Consider the following 20,192-nt stretch of genomic DNA (forward strand, 5'->3'; position numbering starts at 1 on the left):
TATTCATCAGAGATCGCCACGGCGGAATGAACCGCCAACTTATTCAGCATACGTTTTACACAGCGGCTGCCCTTCCAGCTGCTACCCAGTAGTTGGAAAATGTATTTTTTAATTAATATGAATTAAATTTTATATTTAATCAACTTTTGATCACTTTTTAAAAGCCGACTGGGTTGATATTTCTGAAATGTAGTTTGTTCTGGTCTGTCCTTTTCTCATAGCGCAAAGTTTTTATTAATTCTAGTAACACTGTCATATAATATATTAAAACTTTGTTGTGGCACATATTTGTTTTCTATTTCGTTATCATATTACTTTAAACAAATGTCATTTAAGGCTTACAGCTGATAATTAGCTGGTTAATACTTGACGAACATGATGTGATGTGTAGTTTTACCACTTCATAGTAGCCTAGTAGATAAACTGAAACATTAGGGTAATCATTCCCAGTCAGTCCTTTGTGTAGACTGGAACTAGTCTTGTCTCTAAACAGGCACACAACAGAACTTGTGAATTACCAGCAGGTGTGTATTGAATGAGGGTTGAACCTAACCACTCCTGAAAAAAAAGTGTCCCATAGCAAGATTAAGAACATCTGAAACACATGTCTGGCTTACCAACTAATAACAAAAGCAATCAACTGATTTTAGTGCAGGTCAGCAATAGCTTCTATGCAAAAGTTAAACTTGTAATCACTTCGTTAAAATTACACATATTAAATTTAATTCACTTTGAATAGTTAAAATTATACTGCCATAGAAGAAAAACCAAACAAGTAAACAAATACAGGAAGAGAGATGTGATCTCACACTGCAATCCTCAAATGCAGGCCACCTTCTGCTTGGAGGAGAAATTTGCAAGCGTGACTAGCCTTTGTGCGATTAAAAGCAAAGCACTAAAACTGAGCAGATGTGGGGGAGGGGCAGGGCTTAGGCTGTACCATAAATATTTTAGAGGTTACTATTTAATTTAATTTCTATCAATACACTTATCCGTTGATAAATAAAAAAGTGGTACTATGTATACATATCTGTGATACAGATTTATTTACTTAACTAAAACTCTTTCAGGTTTACCAATTTTCTTGCTAAACTTCTTTAACCTTTGAGGTAAATTGCTGTGAAAAAATAATGAATTTGTTCAAACAACTCAATTCTTTTACAATATTAAGTCTTATCAACCTTGCTAGAGCAGTCACACTGCAGTTGTAGCTCCACCCTCTAGCTACTAAGTGACTCAACTGAGCAGACAATGGAAAAATACTGGAGAGATTGGACCATACCATTATATGGACTGAAAGGGGGAGAACTTGATTGTTGCAACTGCCTCAAATACAAACAGACATCAACTAACATATTTTCCAGAAAACAAGTAGCATCTGTGTATAAGCCACAATGGAGCAAAACTGTGAGAGAAAAAAAAACAACAACACACAAATAAGCTGCATCAGTGTATATGTCTAATCTGATTTTGACTATTTTTAAAAATATATTTATATTATTATCAAAATAACAATAATGGAGTTATGAATTCCAAGCCACTCGGGTGCTCATAGCGTCCCAAGTGTGATTCCCAGCTTGAGGTCCTATGCCGTTCCTTCCCCTCTCTCTGCTTCCAATGCTTTCCTGTCTGTCTTTCACTATCCTATCTCAATAAAAGGTGAAACCTGATGATTTCTCCCTAGAATTAAATAGTCTATTTTTACCTTATTTGGGAGGGTCATGATATCATCAATTGGGTAGGCTAAATTGTCTGTAGTGTATGTGTGTGAATAAGTGTCTATGGATGTTTCCCATTGATGGATTGCTGCTGGAAGGGCATTTGCTACATAAAACATATGCTGAATAAGTTGGCGGTTCATTCCGCTGTGGCGGCCCCTAACGTATAAGTGGACTAAGCCGAAGGAAAATGAATGATTGAATGAATGAATAAACATGCATATTTTTTCAAATCGTGTCAAATGATAATCATTTCAACGTAAGTGGCGGATTTTTATTTCCACTTGAGACAATATGTTTCTCCATAGCAGGCTAAGTGGAGGTGCACTATTATTTTTTTTTTCACTTATTTAAGTAAGTATCCTAAACAAAATTGTCCCCAAAACAGAAATATCTCATCATGACACTTGCGTTACTAATGCAACAACTGCCGCATTGGTATTACATTTCAAAGAGCTCAGTTATCAGCGGCACTATGGAAAATGAAACTGTATCCATGGTGACTAGCCCGGACTGGCACAGAAAAGAAAGCAAAGAGAACCATTCTGCCTGATAATGGAAAACAGTTGAGCGGCTCCTGAGTTATGCAATGAAATATAGATCATATTATAAATGACAAAATGGACTGGCATTCATGTATCTATAGTTGAATTTTGTAGATTTAAATACTGTTGATTGGTCTACACAAATGGTCCAGCGCAGTCTTTGCACACTCGTATACACTTTACTGTGGCTGACGCTGATCCTGATGTGCACCTATCAAAGAATGTAACTACATGTTGCAAAAATGTGTAGTCAAGCTCTGTGATTGGTGGGCTTGGTAGAGTTGACAAGTATGGGCAGTGCCAAGAGTCGCAGAAGGGAGCTCAATGGAGGAAGTGTTTAACAAGTGTCGAGTCTCGTGGAGGAGCTCAGATGGAGACATTTGTTTTGTGTTTAACTTATGATTAAAGTTATTACAACTCCGCTGGTTCCCGCCTCTAAATGAGTGAGTTTGAACTACTTGTACAGTAAGGTAGCATTACAGGTATTTCTAGTGTAAACAAAACACCAGCAACACAAACAGAACGCAGAAGTATAAATCCATGGCTGATTGCAAGACATCTTCTATAAGTTATGGCAATCATGCGATTTTAAGGAAGTATAATTCAGCCTTTAGCAAGGTAGGCAAGTTTAGCAACTGGGAGGTAACTGTAGTGTGGACACACCAATGCTGGCAATGTGCTGTTAAATAACCCAACTGTAATGCTGTGTTCACACCAAACGCGGTATGCGCAAATAAAATCATGCTATTTGCACGTAAATGACGAGTGAGTTTACTCTGTTCATTCGCGTGTTAAATTCGATTCATTTGCGCGTTAAATACGCTTCACAATAGACACAGATTTACATCATGTGCAGGGCTTCTGTCCACCCGGTGACTTGGCTAGTTGGTCTAGTAGTTAACATGGTTTTTATTGAGAGATTTATTTAGTGATTTATGTGCTTTAGGAAGGCTGAAAAACAGCTTAGATTTGTTCAGTGCCATTTTCTTAAGTCCACTAGATTATTTCAAAGGTGCACCTAGCTCTATGAGTTCATCAACTCCTCCAGAAACTATACCTGGATGATAGAAGTTTTCATGGGTGCTTCCAACTGAGCCAAGCCCAGTTTGATGAGCTATTCTCTCATGTCGGCAGGACCATTTCCCCTCGGAACACTAACAACAGGTGCTACGTCATAATCTTGCCCATACTAGAGCAAGCTTATAGGTTAACCCGATTGTTAACGCAGCACAAATATCTGCTAAAGTTGCGATTTTCCAACTCGAGCGAATTGCAATCCATGTTGCGACATTCATGCCGCCTCATTCACACGAATAGCACTGCAGGATGTCTTTTCACGTCTTTGTATTGACATAACATGCAAATCCCTTGCGTGTGACACTTCATCCGCATCTGGTGCAATGTGGTTTTTCCTTCAACTCAGGCCAACGGTCTTTATGTTTACTAATTTCTTTTAAGTATAGTTAAATTTTTTGCCAGTCCCTAACTAATTTTTCACTTTCACAAAATTTGCATTCTGCTGCACGATTGGAGTTTTGCTTTGCATACTGTAAAACAGTCGATTTAAAGGAAAGGGTGTAACTTTGCTTGCTTCTCTTTGACTTAATTTTAGTATTATGATGCGGAGGTTGCAAAGTCAGATTAGCAATGTTAGAACTTATTTTGTTTCTGTGCAGTAGTTTAAATACTCATTTTTATGTGCTTGATGTTACGTTTACAAGTCTCTTCGGAATAAAAGTCGCACAATGTTTAATATGACTTGCTACATCCATATGAGGTCCCCTCACTCAAACATCAAACACTTCCATGCTATCACCATGTACTCCAGTTATTCTCCCAACTTTAATGAATACAAAATACATTTAATTGTGGAAATTACCACAAATGCAGCAGTTACCAAGCTTTTTTTGAGAGGACTATAGTCGCCTTGCCTTAGAGAACACACTAAAGACTGCAGAACCAGTAGGAGGGGAACTAAACTTAAACATTTGCACTTTAAAACATACTGATTCTACCACAGTAAACAAAAGTAACATTATTGTATTCTGCAAAACCAGACTAAAAGAATAAAATGCCCCCAGAAACCAGAACAGCCTACAAGACCTTGCTCTAATTGAAGAATCGGCAAGCACTCAAAGCATGAGAAACAGATATTTGTACTTAAATATGAGTGTTGGTAAAACTCATGGAAGTGAGTTCCCTCCCCATCCCCCAATACTGCAGAATGCAAGCAGTCAAAACGGGTAGAAAGGGCAGACTTGGATCATACTATCATTTAAAAAGGGGGCGTGGAGATATTCAGCTTCATTTTGAAGCAAAATAAAGCATGACAGTTCCTACCATTTGGGCTTATAGACCCCTAGAATATCATACTGTATATATTAAATATTTTATAACTTAAATAACTCAAATAGAAGGTCAGACGATGCAAAAAAGGCAGGAATGATTAATTTGATATTTTTATATTTGATATTCCTAATTTCTAGCTCACTAGCAATACAACACTGCATGAAACATTCAGCGGACATCGCATTCAGCAGCTGGATGTTTTTGGCTGCCTCTCTAAATAAATGCCCACATGTATGTTTTACCCTGCACTAACAGGTATAGCCTATCCTACACTATCATTAGGAAGCTAATTAAAAGCACAATCTGCAGTGGTATAGCAATGAAATCATTTAGCCTAGCTGTGACCTTGCACAATAAACTGAATCGAAAAAAGAAATATGCATACACTCCTCATTTTACATTCTGAGACAGCATGGCCAAAACATTTCTGATCAAAAAACTACTACAAAAGGTAACCGCAGCTATTTTTGTAGGTCAATGTTTTTAATAAAGCTGTTGTTTAAAAAAGTAATTATCAATTATTTATTGTTCTCCAATCATCTAAACGAGTTTTAAATAATTTAATCCCTTATTCTTATGTACAATTTGGCAGTACATTTGGCAGTATTATATAAAATACCCCCCAACCTGTTCTGACAGAGATCGACAATGACTAAGTAGAAACAGACGCTTGAAGGTGGAATATACCATTTCCAAATTTAGGGGAGCTGTAACATTAGGAGCTAATTTAAGATCCAAGATGTATTAAATCCAAGTTGTGTTGAAACAGAGAACATTGTTAGTTAAATACTTAGAAATAATCTTAATAAGTCTTAGACTTCAAATCTCCTAATGCAACAACAGTTTTCATGAAACAGCTATCACTTTCCATGCTCAGCCAGCTACACACAGATACAACCGGCAAAAACTGGCTCAAACCAGTTGAGACTAGTTACGTTATAGGTTGTCATAGAGATCTCATGAATCAGTTTCAATTTGGAGGTTTCTGGTAAAGGATAAAAACATTTTATTTGCTAGATTAAACTTTTAATATAATTAATTTATATTAAAATATAAAATATAATATTATTATTAAATATAATTGTTATTATTACAATTTTAACCTGAACACTTGTTTTTAAAAGGAGCAATTGTTATTATTTTCAAAATCCACAAAATAGGTATATTAATATAGATCACACAGTAGATCCTACAATCCCTAATGACTAGAACCAAACACGGCACAACAGCAGTGAAGCATGCACACTGCAGCTACCACTGAGAGCCAGATTTCAGCAAGGTCTTTTTAAAATCCCCTCCCCCATTCTGCCATTTCATGCTCTGCACTGCAATGACACAAAATGGCCACCAGCTCGCCTGTGGGCAAGATAAACAATTGCAACTGAGGTATTTTTGGAAACTAAATTGTATTATATTATTATGCTAGTTCATTCATTATCTTTAAATCACGCTCATCTTTGGGTGCTTTTTTATTTTCAGAATTGTTATCTTTAAATACGGTTTCATTATTATTAATGTTACAAAAGACAGGGCGGTGTGTTTAATCTGGTTCATTCCACAGCCTAATCTGATGTTGTTGTTTTTTTGCTTCTTTACCCGCTGAAGAAACTGCTTACTGTTGTTGCTAAAATCTTGCTCACTAATTATGAAAGTCGCATAACAGATTTAACAACTGTAAATTTTATTTAACGTGAAGTTTACTGAAATTAAGATAGAAGTCCAAATATACAGTCATAAATGACAAAATTAAGTTTACATTTACATTATCTAATTGTAACCAACATGACCTCCAAATGAGGAAGGCATCAATCGATCAAGCTAAAGTTACTACTTTTGTTAAAAAACTATACGCTAGTGTAAGCGGAGTTAAGCGAAGAGGGATTTATGTAGTTACTTCAGCATATCTGCAAATTTCTAAGAGATACATTTAAGAGGTTTTAAGACTACGTTAGCACCACAAAGAAATAGATCTCAGACCAATTTTATAGTACCAAATTTGCAAAAAAAATGTTTTATATAATCCTTTCTGATTTAGTTTCATTTTGTTCTGGTAAATAATTTGCGGACAACTTTGACAGATCTTTTCGCTTTAAACAATTATAATTGATGTCTAGCAGAAATTCTTTACTCAGTCTGCACACATTTTAAATCTTGAAGAAAAACGTTTAATATGGTTTAAGTTACATTTTAAGCTGTTTAAGCTGATTGTTTTATGAATTAAGCAGAGGTCGAGCTCATGCACTTTCTGTCTAGATTTGATAACGCATAACAACTATTTCGTAATCATCATGACATGAACCAATGGTAAATTTAAAGTGCGAGTTAAGTTTTCCAGAAATTTTATATTGGGGCCTTATGCTGCAGTTTTCCGACTTGGAAATAACGTCTAGAATACCACTAGAAAGTGGACGTCCAACCCCTGCTCTCAGGGCAGATTAAAGAGCCCTGACTATAGTGAGACGCATCATTTGACATCACTTCACAGAAGGTTGCTACATTTGCTTCAGCAAGATTAGCACATATATGTGCTGAAAATGCGAATGTGATGCGTGATTGACTGGAACGCATTGAGGTCGGAAGTGGGACATTTCGCTGAAAATCCCACCTCCAACTGTGTCTGGAATGCAGCTTTAATGTAAATGCCAACAATTGTGATCAGCTAAAATCTTCGCGAAAGAGGTGATCAACTAAATCGGCACAGAAGCAGCAAAAGATGGCGCCATGCTCTTTAATTGTTGTAATAGTTGGCCCTGATCTTTCAATAAAAGAGACTAAACCCTGCTACATACCCTCAAATTAATAAATTAAAAGATTGGCTAAACAAAAGAGTAATCACATATTAACATGATCAGGCTCTTGGATAGTAAAAACACATTTGCCTAAAAAATTGAGATCCACTGAAAGGGCATGCAAAGATTTAACAACCTGCAATACGACATTTGAAGACCTAGTCGCCACTTTCGTTTTCCACTTTCATTGAGCACCTCAACCATTCTCTTTTCATCTGTTTCCCAAGAAAATTACATATCTTTTGGAGTCTGGACAATCAAATTAACACCATATTCTAATACTGCAATATGGGCTACTCTAAACCCGGTTGAACTGCAAAGAAACTTTACCAGGTGTATCACAATGGCTTAAAGGTCTGGTTCTTCAAGATATGAAACATTATCTAAGTGTTAGGCCTAAAATTTTCTTGAAGCAAATTGTCTAAGAACAGGACTGAAAATGCCCAAACCGCACTAAATCTTACAAAATAAACAGTTTAAAGACCAGTAAAGATTACACACAAGGGATCACATTTTCAATAATAGTAGCAATTTGTCGCTATCGATAACAAATGTACCAATCCTTGACTCCAAAAATCTGAATCAATTAGTACTAGAATCTAATGATATCAAAGGCTCAACATCAAAAAAGGAAAGGACCTTACACCGCAATCTTCAAATGCAGGCCACTTTCTTCTTGGAGGCAGAACTGGTAAGCCTGCTCTAGCTTTAAATCAAAAGGCTAGCACAAAAATTGAGCAAGCTGGGGGAGGGGCCTGGGTAGAATAGTACCATTAATTTTGCAGGGGTGTTACAAAAATGTCAACAAGACACTTCTATGGTTAAAAATGAAAAAAACATCACCATCTACATAATTATACACAATTGCAGGAAATTAAAATGACTTCTTTATTTGATTTGCCCTAATTAAAATGTTTCCATCAAAACATTAACTTGGAGATCATCCTCAGAGACTCTGAAAACCAATATGGAGAACTGTTCAAAAATAGCGCATTTGGTTTACGCAAAATGTCAAACTGGGTTAAATTAGATCTGGAGCACAGTAACACTGCAGTGTAGCTCCACCCTCTTGCTGCCAAGTCAAACAGCAGAGCAAACAATGGAAAATTACTGGAGAGTACGGAGCATACCATTAGAAGCACTGAGAGGGGGAGACACTCTAACTTGTATCGGCAAAAGAAGCCAGGTGGAGTAAACAGCGCTCGGCAGGTATAATTGATTGGTAAAAACAGTATCTTCTGCCTGTAGTTCCAGCAGACAAGACTGTAACTGATTAACAGCCAAGAAACAACATGACTGAGATAGAGATTTTAAATGATATTTTATCTGTTTGTTGATCATGTAATTTGAAACGAATGCATGATAACAGGTGAAGAGAAATAATATAATGTACAGTCAGAAATTGAATTAAAAAATGAAAATGGGAACGCAAGTGTGGACAGTTTAGTCATAATTTTGCAGATATGTTTTGTTTACTTTCACTCTAAGACATAGCGTAAAGACAGCAGAAAGGCTAAGCAGCAGGAATCTGATATCTTTTTCCTCACAAGTCAGAATGTGAGAGAAAAGACACCTCTACTAGCTAGAATGTGCCTAGCTATTAAAGTATGTTAATTATTCAAACAAATGAGAAAAAGGCTTAAACTAATAAATCTTGGTAACAGGTTTAGTGGCAATATCGAAGCAGAATATTGCTGCATGCAGTTAAGGTGCGTATTAAAAACTGGGCTGAGGACACCAAGGTGCATATTGAACACATAAAAATACCCTGGCACCTAAAAATTGCATGAACTAATGCTAAAAAAACAGGTACATAAATAAGTACATAAATAATGTAAGAATAACGCCAGGAATTGCAGGGATGGGGGGTCATTATTTTACAATTCCAGTTGGTGTCTCCGCTGGCATAAAAATGATTTGTCACTTACCCTATGGGATAAAATAAGACTCATGTTGTCAGATTCGGTGCTCCGATTTGACATTTCACACTGAAAGTTTTACAATTAAAACAAAAACCAGAATTAACACCACTTTTTGGGCTTGGAAACGCTTCTCAAAAGCAGTGTTAGCACCACTTTTGTGGTGGTAAAATGTTACATGCTTACCAACCTCGAGCCAATCACATGCCTCATATTTATGTGCTTTTGACAACCATGAAACAGTGTTTTTTGTATATTCAGTTTGATGGAGAAAAAGTACTACAGTAACAAATAGTGACTAAATAGTGACACGTGACCTAACCCCAACTCCAACCCTAACCCTATTGAGTAAAATCTATGACAAACAACCTGTAAGGAAAGAAGGGCCTTTCAATTTAACAATTAATATTAGATTGCACATTATTAGTGCCATTATTTTTGCGATACAGTTACACAACCAATGACACTGAGATGCAAATAAGCATATTAACATTGGATAAATTATGAGAATTGTGACAAAGGAAGCAAGATAACACAGGATTCTGTTTAGTGGGGGATTAGAATGACCCAGGCACAGCCGATGTGAACAAAACCTTCAAATATCTGTGTTAGTGTGTAAAGGTTTTACACAAACAACATAAATCCACACAGACACAGATGTGTACGCAGAGGCACAGATAAACAAGCTGAATTATCTACTATTCCAAGTTTTTTTTTGGATGCATCAGTTTGGATGAGAAATTCAGTCAAAATACTTCCAGTATGACTGAAAAGATGGATCTACAGATGACGTTGCATAATTTCTGTAGCTTAACTAGCATAGCATGGCCCTAACTATTTAAAGGTCACAGGCAATGCATGCATTCAAAATACTCAGATGAGAACTGAGACGGACCCGAGAACCAACAGTACGGCACTCAAGTACTTTGTACTATCTCTCTACCATAAATTATTATTATTTTATTTTTAAAAAAGGGCTTAATTAAGTCAGCAACTAAAGCAGAACTATCAGAACAGAAAAGACATGGACAAGGTCTAAATCCTGGGTCTAAAGACAAGTCTAAATCCTGTTTTAATTCTACAATACCACAAACATAAACATACTCATTTTATAACAAGTATGTATGGGCATTTATTTAATTAAGGAAGCCAGGAGAAGTCAATTATGAGCTAGCACAAAATATATAAGTGTGGGGGAGGGAAGCCAAATACCGATACATTATTATTGTAAATTAACCGATAAATTAATTACTACAGAACCAAATAGTCGTTAATAAAACACTGGCCAAAGTATAACAAAGGCTGTATCAGATTACAGTCTTGCAGTAGTTTATCTCTGTATCATTATTTATATTTTTGTCAACGCTATTTGAGTAAAGCAAATTAATTAATTGTTGCATCATTGCCAAATTATGGGAATGCCATGTCTCTATGTCCAAAGAATATGTTAAGAGGCGAAAATAAAAAACCAACATGCATATAATGATATGTTGCCTATATAATTCTATATGGCCTTTGTGGAATCTCCAGTGTGTATCTGTTGTTATTTTATTGAATATTCTTGTAACATGACACGCAAATCTATCATCTGTTCAGTAGTCTATCTTGTTTGTTCTAAGGTATTGAGTATCATACTGAATCTAATATTTGGTGTTGTGCCCATTACTACACTGTAAAAAATGCTGGGTTCCACACAATTCCTTAATGTTGTCCCAACAAAAATAGAATAAGACAAAACGTACTTGTTTTTGCAAATTTAGCTTGATTCAACATAAAACTATTACGTTATGCCCAAAAAATCTCAAGAATTGTGTTGATTTAGCTCATTTTAAATAAGTAGTACATTCATTGACACATGAAAATGTTCTTTATCAAATGGACCTTAAGAAATGTAGTTTACCCGAGAAGAAACTTAACATCAATTACTCACTCTCTTGCAACGCAATTAGTAAATGATGACAAATCTTTCATTTAAATTTCTAATTATGACATCAATCTGTTGCCACCCTAAAGCTAAATTAATAATGATTTACACACTGATTTTGCGTGTTGCATTTACTCGATCAAATACTACAAATATCATGCGATCACTTAACATAGATGTTAGTTTACAATAGAATCTTCAAGATTAAAAAGTATATCATGTGCTTTTTATATAGAACCAAGATAACAACCTGTTTTGGTTTACAGAGGCATAAACAACAATTGTACAATTGTCCCCCACCAACTTTTAGACCTTTTAAACGTTAGACTGACGTAAAAATGTAAAAATGACAACTCTGAATATATTTTAACTAATTTAACAGACATCTTCTTCGTTGGGATTTTGTTGCTTATTCGCAGCATTAAGAATCACTAAATCACCTAGAAAGCAAAATGGCTGTATATTTTAAAAAGTTTACACTTAGTAAAACCATATCAATACAACACAAATAACTAATGACCTCAAAACCTTGTTGTTTATAGTGGCGTTGTGCATTCAGGAAGTAAAACTGTGTTGCTGCAACCGGTTTCAGCCAGTTCTGCCCTATTCTTTACACTCAGGATATGAGTAGCTCTCTTTCTGCATCCTTTCCTATTCCAATTTTTGTGTGGATTCTTACGGAATCATTATGAAATATTAAAAATATTAATGACCAAAATGTAAACTAAAGCCCTTTTCGAACTAATTATTAATACTTGGCGAAAGCATTAAAAAATGTGAAAATTTGTTTCAATATTTCTCAGTGCACATTGAGTGTGTATAGTTTGAGTCATGCACAGACAAAAATACGATAATGGTCTAGGACTAATAGCTAGCGATATGAAACCTCTGTTCACAGTGCCACTGTTTAATCAGGAAGTATAGCTGTGCTGCCACAACCGGTTTCAGCCAGTTCTGTCCTATTTTCTTCACTCAGAACACAACATGCTCTCTCTTTTCAATTTTTGAGTTTGATTTGCTAAGATTGTACCATTTCAGAAGAAGCACATTTTCTAAAGAGATTTAGGTCTGTGCTTTCAAGTCATTCCACCATTTATGAAATAGACACAAAAAAACTAAGAAAGAACCAGTTTCAATGTATTCTGTATTTTTTATTTAAAGTACAGCACAAATGGAACATGTGATATAACAGCACTGATTAACAGAGCTTAAAGGGAAAGGAGAATTCAACCATTTACTCATGGAACCACGGGTTAAACACTGTGCTTGTCACTGCACAGCTAGCGTCTGTAATTGCATTTCAATAAAGTACACTCAGATCTGATGTCTATGAGCAGACTATTTGTCTACGACTTTCACGTGGCATTCAAGTTAAAACAAACGAGTAAATACATAGCACAAAATCGTAGCTACTCTGGGATTCAACACACAAGGAGCCATTCCCTTCCCCCACAGTGAACTGCAACGTGTGAGTGGAAAAGTACTGACAGAAAGGACTGTGCCATTTAAGAGATCTTTAGGGGTGAAACACAATGTTTCGTATTTTTATGATTAACTTAATGAGCACATTTTTCAACTGACATAAAATATATACATATATATTGCTTTTCAATTAAAAGTCGAATGTAACTATTGCAGCTGTGTAATAGGGTGACAATGAGGGAAAGAATTACAATCCAGTCATAGCTACTTGGTAGCACGAAACATCCAGAAAACATGCTTTAGGTAGTGAAAATCATGTAGGACTATCTATCATTAAATTAGTCTTGTTGTTTCATAGAAGATCTGAAGAGGTACATTTTCAATAGAGATCTAAGTCTGTGCTTTCAAATCATTCCGATATTAATAATATAAACGAATAAAATGAAAAAAAAAATAGAACAGTTCAATGTATTTTTAAATTTGTGTGAACAGACTGTCTATGGCCTTCAAGTGACATACAAGTAAAACATACTGGGAAATATATAGCACAAAATTGAAGCTACTCTGGGAGTCAGTCAATCCCCTCCCCCACAGTGAACTGCAATGTGTGAGTGGAAAAGTACTGACAGAAAGGGCTGTACCATTTAAGAGATCTTCAGGGGTGGAACAAATTTATTTAGTAATTTTATGATTAATTAAGAGCTCACTTTTCGTCTTACAAAAATAAATATGCTAAATTTGTTACAATTATAAGTTGAATGCAACTATTACAGCTGTGGAATAGGTTGACAGACAAGAGAACTAGGATAATTCAGCCATAGCTTTTGGGGGCACAAGATGTCCATGAAACATCCTATACGCACTGACAATTAAGTATGACACGCTATACATAACTTAGTCTTGTTGTTTGATAGTAGATCTCAAGAGACACATTTTCTGTAGAGATTTAAGTTTGTGCTTTAAAGTCAGACCATTATTTGTAATATAAGCACATAAATTAAACAAATAACACACTTCAATGTATTTTCGCTTTTTATATAGAGTACAGACCAAGCAGAATATGTGAAATAACATCACCCATTAACAGAGCTTAAAAGGGAAGGGGGGCTCAACCCTATACTCATGGAATCAAAAGTTAAACACTGTAGCTATGCCACTGCAAAGCGAGCATCTGTAATTGCAGTTTAATAAAGTACACTCAGACCTGGTGTCTGTGAGCAGAGTATTTGTCAATGACCTTCATACAACAATACAAGTAAAACATACAGGATATATATAGAACAAAATCGTAGCTACTCTGGGATTCAACACAAGCACGGCCATTCTCCTCCCCCACAATGAACTGCAACGTGTGAGTGGAAAAGTACTGACAGAAAGGGCTGTACCATTTATGAGATCTTTAGGGGTGGAACACAATTTTTTTGGGTAATTGTATAACTCATTAAAAGAGCACATGTCGCCTCTGACAGAGAAAATAAAAATACTATATTGCCTTACAGCTATAAGTTGAATGCAACAATTACAGCTGTGAAAAAAGGTAAATAGGCAAGTGAAGTAGGACAATTCAACCATGGCTATTGGAGACACAATCTTTCTATAAGCACTAAAAGTCAAGCATGACAAGCTGTCCATAAAGGCTCGTTTATCGTCAGCGTTTTTCGAGATCTTTTTCCAGATTCAAACCCAAGTGATTTTAGCTGACATCGAACAGAAGAGTGTGCAAAACCACTCCTTGACGTTAGATGGCGCTACACAGCTTCTGACACCCACTTGTAACACAGAAGAAGAAGACAGAAAGTTGACATGCTTGTTATTAAACTTACTGGCAATTCGAACAAGCATGGATGGTTTAAGTAGCAGCTCGTGTTCTAGCGATAAAGAAATGATTATTGTTTACCAGTGCAATAAGCAGCTCCACGTTCATATCGCCTCTAGACATCTTCTTCAACGTGATCTCACATTGACAGTTTAGCACTTGAGCGCCTCCAAGTGCTGTTTACTGCAACTTCAGCAGCTCCGTGCACGTGAACAAAGAGCCAATGTGATTGGTGGAGAAGGTTTTGACACAGCATTTCAAAACAAAAAAACGCGCATGAGGCGTTTCTTAAAAAATGACGCTTTAATGCCAGACGTTTTGCGCGTTGCTGTGCACGATCACATTGGTGCCCTTTATTTAGTCAAGAGGCTTTAAACGTCTACAGAAAAGGCAGGCAAGTCCAGTGTGCACAAGCCGTCTTGTTGTTTGATAGTAGATCTCAAGAGGCACAATTTCCATAGAGATTTAAGTTTGTGCTTTCAAGTCAGACCATTATTTGTAATATAAGCACATAAAATGAACAAATAACACATTTCGATGTATGTACTTTTTTTTCTAAAGTACAGCACAAGTAGAACCTGTGATATAACAGCACTGATTAACAGAGCTCAAAAGGGACGAGAGAACTCATCCATGTACTCATTGAACCACGAGTTAAACACTGTAGCTATGCCACTGCACAGCTAGCATCTGTAACTGCATTTAAATAAAGTACACTCAGATCTGATGTCTATAAACAGACTATTTGTCTATGACCTTCATATGACAGACAAGCATAACATACGGGGAAATATATAGCACAAAATTGTAGCTACTTTGTGATTCAACACAAGCACAGGCACTACCCTCCCCCACAGTGGACTGCAATGTGTGAGTGGAAAAGTACTGACAGAAAGGGCTGTACCATTGAAGAGATCTTTAGGGGTGGAACACATAATTTTTGTAATTTTATGATTAATTAAGAGCACACTTTTCATCTGACATACATAAAAATTCTATATTGCTTTACAATTATAAGTTGAATGCAACTATTACAGCTGTGGAATAGGTTGACAGACAAGGGAAATAGGTATACTCGTCCATAGCTTTGGGAGGCACGTGATGTCCACGAAAACTCCTATAGGCACTGACAATCAAGTATTATATGCTATCCATAACTTAGTCCTGTTGTTTGATAGTATATCAGAAGAGGCACACTTTCTATAGAGATTTAAGTTTGTGCTTTCAAGTCAGACCATTATTTCTCATATGAGCACATAAAATGAAGAAATAACACATTTCAATGCATTTTTACTTCTTTATAAAGTGCAGCACAAGTTAAACGTGTGATATAACAGCACTGATTAACAAAGCTCAAAAGGAAAGGGGGGCTCAACCATGTACTCATGGAACCACGGGTTAAACACTGTGCTTGCCACTGCACAGCTAGTGTCTGTAATTTCATTTTATCAAAGTACACTCAGATCTGATGTCTATAAGCAGACTATTTGTCTACGACCTTCGCTTGACATACAAGTTAAAACAAACGGGGAAAATGCTTAGCACAAAATCGTAGCTACTCTGGGATTCAACACAACAAGCATTCCCCTCCCCCACAATGAACAGCAATGAGTGAGTGGAAAATTACTGACAGAAAGGGCTGTACCATTTAAGAGTTATTTAGGGGTGTAAGGTTGTAATTTTATGATTAATGAAAATAGCACACTTTTCGTCTGACAAAAATAAAAATATTATGTTGCTTTACAACTATAAATTTAATGCAACTATTACAGTTGTGGAAAAGGTAGACAGGCAAGTAAACCAGGACAATTCAGCCATGGCTATTGGGGGCACAAACATGCTATAGGCACTGAAAATCAAGCATGACAAGTTATCCATAGCCTAGCCTTGTTGTCAGATACTAGATCTCAAGAGGCACAGTTTATATAAAGATTTGAAGGTCTTTGCACACTGAAGTCCAAATATTCGTTTGCGTCTTCGTATTACTATTCGAAAGATTTTTCGCGTACACAAACCTTTCACACTACGTCTTATGTACATTAATTAATCAATTTCGAAAAAACTTACAAACGATTCGGAGTCAATTCAAGTTTAATTTGTTCTCCTCTCTTCTCCTAAGGAAAAGAAAGAGGAATATGCTACATACTGTGTTCTTCCAAAACTAGAAGAAGAGCTCAGCTCATTATCAACGAGCTGCACTTTGTTATCCCCAAATACAAAGTTAATTTCAGGAAATCTGTGGTATTTTGATACATTGCTTGTGATACTTAACACGATTACGTACGTTAACGAATCCAGAACGGAGACCGGCACCTGTAACAGTACAGACATTATAAAAGATGACAGCTGCGTTGACGTATCAGAGCAACGAATCGAAGTGGATCATGAGACGTTTATAATGTTCATAAGTACGTCAAATGTATGGAGACACACATACGCAGGCACACACACACCCCAAGCAGCAGCAGGGGAGAGGTGTGCCAGTCACAGAATCCAGTATATGGGTTCTCAACTCTCCGCTACATTCTGTCTTATATTATGCTCTGTGTTTGTCATAAAGTTATCTTTGACTCAACTAAGTGACGGCATCTTATATTTTGCCTTTCGCTTGTACGTTTTCTCTTAACTGTCAAAAGACATCTCAAAGCAATTTTCTTCGGATGTGAAAAACAGAAAAAAATCGAACCCAGTTCGAATTTTCTTATGACGGAAGAACGTTTCGGAGGCAGTGTGTCTATACGAGTCACACAACGTGAGGTCGAATTTATTTTTTGACGTGTGAAAATTAAGGATGAAAATTTTGAATTCAGTGTGCAATAACCTTAAGTATGTGCATTATTTGTAATATGAGCACATACAATGAAGAAATAACACATTTCAATGTATTTTTGCTTTTTTATAAAGTGCAGCACACGCAGAACATGTGATTACACAGCACTCATTAACAGAGCTTAAAAGGGAAGAGGGGCTCAACCATGTACTCATGGAACCACGAGTTAAACACTGCAGCTATGCCACTGCACAGTTAGCATCTGTAATTGCATTAAAAATAAAGTACACTCAGATTGGATGTCTGTCAGACTGTTTGTCTATGACCTTCATATGACATACAAGTAAAACATACGGGAAAAATACATAGCACAGAATCTTAGCTATTCTGGAATTCAACACAAGCACAGCCATTCCCCTCCCCCACAGTGAACTGCAATGTGTGAGTGGAAAAGTACTGACAGAAAGGGCTGTACCATTTAAAAGATCTTTAGGGGCAACAGTTGTTTTTGAAATTTTATAATTATTTAAATGAACACACCTTCCCTGACATAAAAATGAAAATTCTATATTGCTTTACAATTATAAATTTAATATACTACAGATATGGAATAGGTTGACAGTCAAGGAAACTAGGACAATTCAGCCATGGCATTTGTGGGCATGTGATGTCCACGAAACATCCTATAGGCACTGACAATTAAGCATGACAAGTTATCCATAACTTAGTCTTGTTGTTTGATAGTAGATCAGCAGAGGCACATTTTCCACAGAGACGTAAGTCTGTGCTTTCCTGTAATATGAGTACATAAAATGAGCAAATAACCTATTTCAATGTATTTCGCATTTTTTTAAAGTACAGCACATGTGATATAACAGCACTGATTAACAGAGCTCAAAAGGGAGGGGAGAATTCAACCATGTACTCATGGAACCACGGGTTAAACACTGTGCTTGTCACTGCACAGCTAGCACCTGTAATTGCATTGTAATAAAGTACACTCAGATCTGATGTCTGTGAGCAGACTATTTGTCTACGACCTTTACGTGACATACAAGTTAAAACAAACGAGAAAATACATAGCACAAAATCGTAGCTACTCTGTGATTCAACACAAGCACAGTCATTCCCCTCCCCCACAGTGGACTGCAATATGTGAGTGGAAAAGTACTGACAGGAAGGGCTGTACCATTTAAGTGGGCTTTAGGGGTGGACATTTTTTTTGTAACTTTATGATTAATTAAAAAAGCACACTTGTCATCTGACATAACCAAAAAAAAAAAAACAATTATAAATTGATTGTAACTATTACAGCTGTGGAACAGGCCAACAGGCAAGGGAAGTAGGACAATTTAGCCATAGCAATTTGGAGGCACATGACGTCCACAAAACGTGACATAATTACTGAAAATCAAGACTGTTCAGCGGTCCATAACTTAGTCTTTTTATTTGATAGAAGATCTGACCCCTCAACTGCATCTTCTTTGTTGCCCTGCATGACTCTGTTGAACTCAACTGAATGCACCTTCAAGTAGGTCTGGACTATCTTTGTTACAGGGCAAGAGTACACCAACGGAGGAGAATGATAAACCCCAACAGTTGTTGATAGTTAGAAAGATCTCTCATGGACCTGTTTGGATCTGGATTCACTTCCATAAGCTCTGCTCTCTGGAGTCCAAACAATATTTGCATCCCAGTGATGTTACTAGTGGGACTCGGTTTTCCATCAGTGTCCAAATCACACAGTCCACCAGAGCATGAGCTATGTTTTAGAGTACAATATTGCACAAACTGGTCAAAGCATGCCACAGTTATTTTTCAGACTTTATATAATTATTCAAATATCTTCATGAAGCAGACACATGGTCACAAATTCCATGAATTTTACTGATTATCTTATAAATATTTGTCAGTTGTCTCGTGGATTATTTACTATTTTGTAATTAATGGTGACACTTTGGCTTTACGCTTTACCGTCTTATGTTTTAACATTGTGGATGAAGAGTGGGAAATTTTAACATTACAAAGAATTGAATACCTGTAAAAGAGATTAAAAAAATATCAGTATGTTTTTATTCCAGGTAATGATCAACAGCAGCTAAAGACTTGGAAGTCTCAAAAGCAGTGAAACAATCTTGCATTTCCAATGCCAACAGTATGCTTACTGTGTTGGTGTGGTGTACAACAGAAAGTTGCGATCTATGTCCTTTCTGCTCAAAAGAACCATGCGAGACGTTTACATATCACGTCTTTTGCAAACTCAAGTTCATTATTTCAAATGTAGACGTGAAAAAAATCTGCACAATTACATAGAGGAAGCATACATAGAAGAAGCCTCCTGGGCATCAACAGAAGACATATTCTGATCTAGCTTCCTAGCATTTGATTTTTTGTCACAAGTAGACAACAAGCCTACTTGAACATGTTTTGACTGTTTAATTTCAAACATGGCATGTCCTGTGTTGTTGTTCCCATTTCTTGTTGCATTTATTTAAAAAAAGGCATATCCTGTGTAGTCATTCCCATTTCTTGTTGCATGCGCTGAGGAACATACTCTGTAAACCAGTCTAGCTGCAGCCTTTTGGTATAACATAATTGTGCCAGGTACACTTAAACAGGCAACCAAAAATGGCATGGTATGGTTTTTGATTTTGTTACTTTTGAAAGTGGAAACAAAATCTCTTTACTGCTGTTCACAAAGCATGAACACACATACATAAACACTGAAGTGTCTATGATCAGATATATGAGAGATTTGTTGACAATTCAGCTGATAGACATGGCTTTCAAACCCTCCAGTGACAAATATTTAAATTCCAGGTTGGAAAAAGTCGTGAAAAGTTTTTTATAACATGGCTCTAGTTTATGTCGTTAAGTAGTAACTCCTCACTGCAAAACTTGCACCCATACCCAACAGCAAGGGCAACAGCATGCCCATCA

General features: G+C 36.4%; 1 protein-coding gene across 5 annotated transcripts in view; it reads right to left on the reverse strand.

Moving 5' to 3' along the window:
- The window catches only part of atf7ip (activating transcription factor 7 interacting protein), a 46,570-nt gene that overhangs the window by 20,995 nt on the left and 5,383 nt on the right, over nt 1–20,192 (reverse strand). The window contains exon 1 of one of the 5 annotated variants that reach the window (XM_087235859.1): nt 8,046–8,083. The exons of the other annotated variants lie outside the window; for them this stretch is intronic. The gene's annotated coding sequence lies outside the window, so the exon portion shown is untranslated. Of the gene's footprint in view, nt 1–8,045; nt 8,084–20,192 lie in introns of those variants that run through there. 5 annotated transcript variants of the gene reach the window in all.

This window comes from Danio rerio, chromosome 1, assembly GCF_052040795.2.
Source record: "Danio rerio strain M-AB ecotype USA chromosome 1, GRCz13ab, whole genome shotgun sequence".
Classification (NCBI taxonomy): Eukaryota; Metazoa; Chordata; class Actinopteri; order Cypriniformes; family Danionidae; genus Danio; species Danio rerio.